Below are 10,271 nucleotides of genomic sequence, written 5' to 3'. Positions count from 1 at the left end.
ACTTGACGTGCTTTTGAACTGCTAGGTTGGCAGGGGCAGGGACCGAGCAACGGGAGCTCACCCCGTCGTGGGGATTCGAACCGCCAACCTTCTGATCAGCAAGCCATAGGCTCAGTGGTTTAGACCACAGCGTCACCTGCATATCTTAAATCTAAGTTAGGCATGTCCAATAACTTCAATGGGTCTCTGCGCTAAGCAGGTCCAACGTTGGAAACAACCCATAATAATTAAACACAACGTTTTGCTCGTGAGTAAAATTTCATTTTCAAGTGAGACTGCTTATGAGTTTACTACTTGGTAAATGCAACATTTTTAGAAAGGTCAACCACAAAAATACACAAACACACACACCCTTATGTGAGGGGTATTGGGACTTACTCCTGAGGAGTCATGTATGATTTCGCACTGTCACGTTTTCAGTGACTAATTTGAATGCCATGAGAACGACTCCTGAGTAAGCAGGCAAAGGACTGGGCTGGGAGTGAATAGTGCTCAGCGTTGGGCCTTTCAGAGTTCAATTTTACACTTATTTACTGGGAAGCCAAAATTCTGTTCAATTGGACTTTGTCACTCACTCCCCACTGGAGGGGTCAGAGGATTGCATTATTTAAAAATCAGAAAGCAAGTTCAGTTACTGAATTCTGTGGAGTAATAAGGTTGGGGTGCGTACACTCAGGAGATTCAGTTTTTAGAAAAACACTTTTAGGACTGATAAATAGAAAAATTACAATGTTGGCAGAATGGACCAACCATGTCACTAGGACATTTCAGAGTGCGTATAACGTATGTGCACTTCATGGGTGTGAATTTCTGAGAAGAACGCGTGCAAATATGTATTTAACTCTTCCCTTCCCGTTCACTCTTCCTTTCGGAGCATGGCAATTCCACTGTTTGCACATCACTTTTAAACCGAAAATCTTTAGTGCTTTGGCAAAAAGTCAGGAAGGTATTGCAACCGGTCAGTAAACAAGCAGGCATGAGAGCAAGCAAACAACCCCCAAAGGATCACGCATTTCCAGTACGATCACAGGAAATTGGGAAACACATGGGTAAGAATAGAATATCTGGATGAAGGGGCAGAATTGTGGGGGTAGAATAAGCTCGGGGGCTCCCATTAAGTCCTATGGGACAAAGTTAGGGGGTGCTCAGCTAAGGGTCCACGCCTAATCTCTCTCGCAACTCCTCTAACCCAGCAGACAGGAAACTGATTATCGCAAGAAAAGAATTGCAAGGAGTTATCGCTAGCAAAAAAAGACCACATTTGGCACTGCTGAGAAAGCTGTGTTGCTGCCTCTTCTTCACCTATTTTCTGTTGACCATTGCCTTGTGCTTAGTAAGATTAGAGCAGGCCAGCCCTTATTTTATCTCGGTTGCTCCTGCGGTTTCTTCCCACCCACCACGTAGCTACAGTAGGGTGTCTCCAGAGACATTTCCCAGCTTTCTGTGGACTCACAAGAATCTAGAAGCACCTTGAAGGTTATCTAGAGACCTGCGGTGGAGCACAGGAAGCTGTCTTACATGGAATCCATCTTGCCCAGTAATGTCTACACTGATGGGCAGCACCTCTCCAGGATTTCGGCAAGGGACATTTGCAGCCCTGCCTGCAGATGCCAGGGATTCTGCTGGCAAAGCCGATGTTCTTCCACAGAGCTATGGTCATCTCCCCAAAGGATGAAGCTGTTGAGATGCTGCTTCTTCTTTAGATGGAGCTGGCCCACTGGTCCACATCTGGACCAGGATTGTCTAATTCAACAGTGTGTCCCCCCCCCCAAGAAGTTGCTGGGCTCTGATCACCCCTGATCTTTGTCCATGCTGGTTGGGCCTGATGTGAGACATCTGGAGGGGGTCGAGAGGGGTATCCCACAGTCTCGCCACTGAAATTCTCTGGATTAGCAATATTTCGAATTCAACCTGGGATGCTTTGATTGCATTTGTATGCACGCTGAGCTGTGGTTTCTGCATCCATCCAGTTAGGAAGAAGGTATAAAACTGGTTCAAATTTGTGTTGGAAATGTAAGGAAAAATAAGGGACTTTTTTTCATATGTGGTGGGACTGTAGTAAAATTAAATTTTGGGGGGAAATGATATGTAATGAGTTGAAGAAAATGTTCCAATTAATATTTGTAAAAAAGCCTGAAGCTTTCTTGTTAGGGATCGTAGGAAAATACCTGCCAAGGAAGTTAAAAAACATTTTTATGTATACGACAACGGCGGCAAGAGTCTTAATAGCACAAGGATGGAAGAATGAGGAAATCCCGACTAAAGAACTGTGGCAAGAGAAACTGATGGACTACGCGGAATTGGCGAAATTGACACATAAACTACATGACAAGGATAACCGTGACTTTAAAGAAGAATGGGAACCTTTTACGAAGTACTTAAAAAAACGACAAAATGAACTGAACTCCTTGGCAGGTTTTGAATAAACATTCACAAACTCTTTATTGGTAATATACAGATAGACAAACTGAGGAGCTTTACAATTTTATAACATGCAGAGAATAACATGTGCTGAGAAACCAGAGAAAGGAGCTGAGGGAAGTCTGGTTGAGGGTGGGAGGGTGGGTTTTTCTCTTTTGGGGAGGGGAAAAATAGGGAAAAATGAGGGTGATGGATTTTTGATAAATTGTTATGTTGAAATTCCTAATAAAAATATTTTTTAAAAAATGCAAAACTCTCTGGGGGGAAAAAGCAGTATTTCAAATTGAACCTGGGATGTTTTGAGAGCATTTGTAGGCACACTGAGCTGTGGTTTCTACAGCCATCATAAACTACATCTTGTTTGGAATGATCTTTTATTAGAATTTGGGAAAGGGGATACAAAGATTATTATCAAACATATTTTTTTATTGAAACTAAAATGTTATTCTAAATAAAAACAAAAAGAGAAGAAGAAAGAAAGAGAGAGAGAGAAGATAAAGGGGGAAAGTGAAGACAGAGAGAGAGACAGAAGAAATAATGCGAGACAAGGTAAAGGTAAAGGGACCCCTGACCATTAGGTCCAGTTGTGACCGACTCTGGGGTTGCAGCGCTCATCTCGCTTTATTGACCAAGGGAGCCAGTGTACAGCTTCTGGGTCATGTGGCCAGCATGACAAAGCCGCTTCTGGCAAACCAGAGTAGCACACGGAAACGCCGTTTACCTTCCCACCAGAGCGGTACCTATTTATGTACTTGCACTTTGACGTGCTTTCGAACTGCTAGGTTGGCAGGAGCTGGGACCGAGCAACGGGAACTCAACCCGTCGTGGGGATTCGAACTGCCGACCTTCTGATCGGCAAGTCCTAGGCTCTGTGGTTTAACCCACAGTACCATAGAATCATAGAATCATAGAATCATAGAATCATAGAATCATAGAATCATAGAGTTGGAAGAGACCACAAGGGCCATCGAGTCCAACCCCCTGCCAAGCAGGAAACACCATCAGAGCACTCCTGACATATGGTTGTCAAGCCTCTGCTTAAAGACCTCCAAAGAAGGAGACTCCACCACACTCCTTGGCAGCAAATTCCACTGTCAAACAGCTCTTACTGTCAGGAAGTTCTTCCTAATGTTTAGGTGGAATCTTCTTTCTTGTAGTTTGTATCCATTGCTCCGTGTCCGCTTCTCTGGAGCAGCAGAAAACAACCTTTCTCCCTCCTCTATGTGACATCCTTTTATATATTTGAACATGGCTATCATATCACCCCTTAACCTCCTCTTCTCCAGGCTAAACATGCCCAGCTCCCTTAGCCGTTCCTCATAAGGCATCGTTTCCAGGCCTTTGACCATTTTGGTTGCCCTCCTCTGGACACGTTCCAGTTTGTCAATGTCCTTCTTGAACTGTGGTGCCCAGAACTGGACACAGTACTCCAGGTGAGGTCTGACCAGAGCAGAATACAGTGGCACTATTACTTCCCTTGATCTAGATGCTATACTCCTATTGATGCAGCCCAGAATTGCATTGGCTTTTTTAGCTGCCGCGTCACACTGTTGGCTCATGTCAAGTTTGTGGTCAACCAAGACTCCTAGATCCTTTTCACATGTAGTGCTCTCAAGCCAGGTGTCACCCATCTTGTATTTGTGCCTCTCATTTTTTTTGCCCAAGTGCAATACTTTACATTTCTCCCTGTTAAAATTCATCTTGTTTGTTTTGGCCCAGTTCTCTAATCTGTCAAGGTCGTTTTGAAGTGTGTTCCTGTCCTCTGGGGTGTTAGCCACCCCTCCCAGTTTGGTGTCATCTGCAAATTTGATCAGGATGCCCTTGAGTCCATCATCCAAGTCGTTGATAAAGATGTTGAATAAGACCGGGCCCAAGACAGAACCCTGTGGCACCCCACTAGTCACTCTTCTCCAGGATGAAGAGGAACCATTGATGAGCACCCTTTGGGTTCGGTCAGTCAGCCAGTTACAAATCCACTGAGTGGTAGCATAGTCAAGACCGCATTTTACCAGCTTCTTTACAAGAATATCATGGGGCACCTTGTCAAATGCCTTGCTGAAATCAAGGTAGGCTACATCCACTGCGTTCCCTTCATCTACCAGGCTTGTAATTCTGTCAAAAAACGAGATCAGGTTAGTCTGACATGACTTATTTTTCAGAAATCCATGCTGACTATTGGTGATCACAGCATTCCTTTCCAGGTGCTCACAGACTGTTTGCTTAATGATCTGCTCCAGAATCTTCCCTGGTATTGATGTCAGACTGACTGGGCGGTAATTATTTGGGTCCTCTCTTTCCCCCTTTTTGAAAATAGGGACAACATTTGCCCTCCTCCAGTCTGCCGGGACTTCGCCTGTTCTCCAGGAATTCTCAAAGATGACTGCCAGTGGTTCTGAAATCACATCTGCCAGTTCTTTTAATACTCTTGGATGCAGTTCATCTGGCCCTGGAGACTTGAATACATCTAGACTAGCCAAGTATTCTTGTACTATCTCCTTAGTTATTCTGGGCTGTGTTTCCTCTGCTGAATCATTTGCTCCAAATTCTTCAGGTCGGGCATTGTTTTCTTTATCGGAGAAGACTGAGGCAAAGAAGGCATTGAGGAGTTCAGCCCTTTCTGTGTCCCCTGTTTGCATTTCACCATCTTCTCCTCTGAGTGACCCCACTGTTTCTTTGTTCTTCCTTTTGCTACGAACATACCCATAAAAGCCTTTTTTGTTGCTTTTAACCTCTCTAGCAAGCCTGAGTTCATTCTGTGCTTTAGCTTTTCTGACTTTGTGTCTACACGTGCTGGCTATTTGTTTGAATTCCTCTTTGGTGGTTTCCCCCCTTTTCCATTTTTTGTACACATCCTTTTTTAATCTTAACTCAGTTAAAAGTTCTTTAGATAGCCACCCTGGCTTCTTTAGGCACCTTCCATGTTTCCATCTCATTGGTATTGCCTGAAGTTGTGCTTTTACTATCTCCCTCTTAACAAACTCCCAGCCATCATGAACTCCCTTTCCTTTTAGTATTACTGTCCATGGGATCTCACCCAGCACTTCCCTAAGTTTTATGAAGTCGGCTTTCTTAAAGTCGAGAAATTGAGTCCTAGTATGCTTGGCTGCTCCTTTCCGCTGTATAGTAAACTTCAGAAGAGCATGATCACTCGCGCCTAATGATCCTTCCACTTCTACCCCACTAACCAGGTCATCAACATTGGTTAGGACCAGATCTAAAATGGCTGTTCCTCTTGTAGCTTCTCCCACTTTCTGGACAATGAAGTTGTCTGCAAGGCCAGTGAGGAATCTGTTTGACCTTATGCTCTTGGCTGAGTTTGACATCCAACAAATATCCGGGTAATTGAAGTCCCCCATTACTACTATCTCCCTTCCTTTTGCATGCTTGGCCATCTGTTCCAGGAAGGCATCATCTATGTCCTCCGTTTGGCTTGGGGATCTATAGTAAACTCCCACAATGAGGTCACTGTTATTCTTCTCTCCCTTAATTTTGACCCAAATGCTCTCACTTTGGCTTTGAGGTTCTAAATCTTGGATCTCTTCACAGGTATACACATCCCTGACATATAACGCCACTCCTCCTCCTTTCTTGTCTGGTCTGTTTCTCTGAAATAGATTGTATCCCTCCATTATTACATTCCAATCGTGGGACTTATCCCACCAGGTTTCAGTGATGCCTATTATGTCATATTTAGTTTGCTGTACCAAGAGCTCAAGCTCATCTTGTTTATTTCCCATACTTTGCGCATTAGTGTACAGACATTGAAGTCCATTAATCATTCCCCCGTGTCTCTTATTTAAGGATTTTTTCCTCCCACCACTAGGTCTGCGTGCTGTTTGCTCCATTCGGTCTATGACATTTGGATGATCATCTTCATCAATTGATAGACTCCTACCTTCAGGAGCACTGTCTCCCTCCCCCACATTAGTCAGTTTAAAGCCCTCCTGATGAGGTTTCTGAGATTTTTGGCAAAAACATTCCTACCAACCGTTGTGAGGTGCAGACCATCGCTTGCCAGAAGTCCATCTTCAAGAAACTGCATTCCGTGATCTAAGAATCCAAACCGTTCCTGTTTACACCATTTGCGAAGCCAGTTGTTCACTTCCACTATTTTTCCCTCTCTCCCTGGGCCACGTCGTTCAACTGGGAGGACAGATGAGATGACAATTTGTGCATTTAATTGCTTCAATTTCCTGCCCAGAGCCTCGTAATCTCTTTTGATCTTCTGGAGGCTATTGCTTGCAGTGTCATTGGTTCCCACATGAACCAAGAGGAAGGGGTATTTGTCAGTGGGTTTTATGATTCCTTGCAGTCGTTCAGTTACATCTTGGATCTTAGCCCCGGGGAGACAGCACACTTCCCGAGACATCTTGTCAGGCCCACAGATCACTGCTTCTGTTCCCCTCAGTAGGGAATCCCCTATCACCACTACACGCCTCCTCTTAGGTCTGGTCGGGGTTCTTCCGTGAGCTGTCCGTTCCAAGGTCGCCTGCACATTCCCTGAAGACTGCCTTTGCTGCTCGTCTTCATATACCTGATCGACTGTAATGAGGGAGAGATCCTCAAATGGAGTCTGCTCTTCGTCTTCCATGCTAGGGGAAAGGACCTCAAAGCGATTGCGTATTTCTAAACAATCAGAGCGAACCCTGGGCCTCCTACTTCTTTGAGTCACGTTTCTCCATATATCTGGCTCCTGTGTTGGTGAACTAGCCTCCTTCTCAGGGGAGTCCCCTGTCTCCTCCTTGGTGGAGACGGTGTGCTCTGTTGCTTCCAAGAAGAGCTCCAGCTCTCTAATTCTTTGGAGCGTAGCTACACGTTCCTCCAGTTGCTGGACTTTGTCTTTTAAGAGGGCAATCAACATGCAATTGCTGCAGGTAAAGCTGCCTGCAACCTTTGGCAAGATGGCAAACATTGCGCAGGAACCACAGGCGACTGCAGCTGTTCCCTCACCCTCCATCTTGAGAAGGTGTCGTTGGGGGTGACTACAGCGGTCCTCCATCATAAAAAGCGTGAAGACAGGACAAATAAATCCCCCCAAATAAACCTATATCTCCCCCAACAAACGTTTGAGACTAGCTCCCCTAAATCTAAAAGATGGATCAAACTGCGCGCGCCGCTGCCCTACAAGCTCTGACAAGCTCCTCCCACAGCTAATCCCCTACCTCAACAGAAGCCCTGTCCCCTCTGACCACCCGTGTCCCTAAAGCCCTGAGCATACCATTACCAGAATTAATGTATTTAGCATACAGGTGTTATCTCCCCAGTTCTCCTACCCTGCTATAAAGAGCAATCAGAATAATTAACTTGGAATGTGCTGGATCCAGCCCCAGTTGATCAACACATTATTGCTGTCAATCATTGAGCTTGGAAAAGTGGAGCAGGGGAGAATATGCTTCTGGGGTAAGCTTCTGGGTGGGAGACAAAAGGCTGAGATGCATCGTAGGGGCGGATCTGTGCCTGATATAAACACAACACTGGCGTGTAAACTTCATCCAGCCCTCAGCACTTTGAGAAACCCATTTACCATATTAGGTCAAACTTTCAAATAACAGCCACACAATTTAGGACTAGCAAGCAAGATCATTTCTTGACCTGGTGGGGTGTGATGTAGACACCTTGCTAGAGAGACAGAGAAAAGGTCAATTTCAACTTTTGCAGTCTTAAGTTCATTGATCCACATACCCATATCAGTATGGTTTTTGTATTTAAAAAAGAAAAGTTTGCAGGAAAATTCATTCCCATTTTGCACGCAATTTTGCCAAATGTACATAAATCTAGAAAGCAATGTTTCCTGATAGAAAGCATTTTTCCATGTTCTTTTCATTCACACGGGCATTTTTATTCTCACTTTGCCCTGGTGTGCGCAATTTTGGACACATTACTTGGCTGAAGGGTGTTGCGAAACTTGGAGAAGTGCAAATTCCAAACGACGGCTAGGTTTCAGTTTGTGTACCGCTTTGGAAAATGTGAATTAGGTAGGTTCGTCTTTGAATTTGAACTGAATCAAATTTCTCCCCAAATTTTTAGCTGTAGCGTATTTTGGGTCGGTAGCTTAAATAAGTTCCATGATGGATGAAACTAGGTCGGATCTAAATTGAACTAAGGCAGAATTTATCAATTGTCCCTTTTGCTGAAGTTTGGCTTTTGCCATGGCAGGGGAACTGGGCTCCCTGTTTGTGCCCCAGCTACACCGGAAGCTTTCATCCATGGAAATTAGATCGTTGCCACTTGTGGCCTTCCCCTTTTTGCGCAACCTTCGAAAAGCTTGTGCTTAAGCCGTCACTGTAGCAAAGAGAGATCAGATGAGCTGGCTAAACATTGACATCGCAGCACCACCTGCTGGGGAATAATATCTGCTTTAAAGTGGAATCGGATGCAACTTCACATCCTTTTTGTTCTCTGTTACCAGTATCTAAGGCAGGGATGGGGAGTCTTTTCCAGCCTGTGGCTCACATTTCTTTCTGGGCCACCTATCTGAGGCTGCACACCAATAGTGGGTCTTTTGAGGAGGGGGATGTTATTGGGTTATTGTTTTTATTTTGATTTTATATATTGTGATCTTTTTTGTGAATCGCCCTGAGACCTCTGGGTATAAAAGGTAAAGGGACCCTGACCATTAGGTCCAGTCGTGACCGACTCTGGGGTTGCGGCGCTCATCTCGCTTTATTGGCCAAGGGAGCTGGCGTACGGCTTCCGGGTCATGTGGCCAGCATGACTGAGCTGCTTCTGGCGAACCAGAGCAGCACACGAAAATGCTGTTTACCTTCCCGCCGGAGCAACGGGAGCTCACCCCGTTGCGGGGATTCGAACCGCCAACCTTTTGATCAGCAAGTCCTAGGCTCTGTGGTTTAACCCACAGCGCCACCCGCGTCTGGTGGGCAGACCCAGAGTTAAAGGTGGGTGAAGCAACAAATTGAAACCTTACCTTTGAGCAGTTGGCTGGGGTCTACACACACTCTGACACCTCTCTCTCTCTCTTTTTTAAACATAATTTTTATTGAATTTTCCCATATTTCATTTTAATTCAATACACATATTTACAACATCTTATTTGCTCAAAGTGAGCTTTGACTTCCTTCTACCTCTCTTTCTGACATCCCTATAGCCTATAACATATCTTTCACATTCCCATAATTACTTCTTTATCTATAATCACCTTAAGAAATCACCTTCTTATTTATAAATCAGCATCATAATTTCACGTTAATGCTACAAACGGTTTTAAATGAGCACAGTTTTCTTTCAAATAGTAAATAAATTTGCTCCAGCCCTTTTGATGTTTTTCTTCGGGCCGATTTCCGCTTCTCTCTGTCAGCTTTGCCAACTCCACAAATTCTACCATTTTTATTCTCCAGTCTTCCAATGTGGGGAGTTCTTGCTGCTTCCACCTTTGAGCCAAGAGGATTCTCGCTGCAGTTGTGGCATACATAAATAAATTTACATCTTTTTTATTAATTTCTTCTTCAATTAGCCCTAGTAAGAACGGCTCTGTTTTTTTTGCTAAAGTTATATTTTAATATTTTTTTTAATTCATTGTAAATAATGTCCCAGAAAGCCTTGACCTTAGCACAGGACCACCCACTCTGACACCTCTCTTTCAGTGGCGTAGCAGCATTTGCTGGTGCCCGGGGCGGTGCAGATTCATGCCCGGCAGGGGTGGGCCACAGAAGATGAATGGAGCCTGCCAGGCCAGCTCTTGCAACCAGAGCTAAGCGGGGGCCATGCTTACACCACCTGCCCTCCCTCACCCATATCTCAGAGCCTCCAGATGCAGAGGTCACAAGACCAAGTACTGCGTAAGTTAACCCATTGTTCACATTGCACCAACATAGCAAAGGGCAGGATGGTGA

Source organism: Podarcis raffonei, chromosome 10, assembly GCF_027172205.1.
Source record: "Podarcis raffonei isolate rPodRaf1 chromosome 10, rPodRaf1.pri, whole genome shotgun sequence".
In the NCBI taxonomy this organism is placed as follows: Eukaryota; Metazoa; Chordata; class Lepidosauria; order Squamata; family Lacertidae; genus Podarcis; species Podarcis raffonei.
This window is presented reverse-complemented; position numbering follows the sequence as displayed.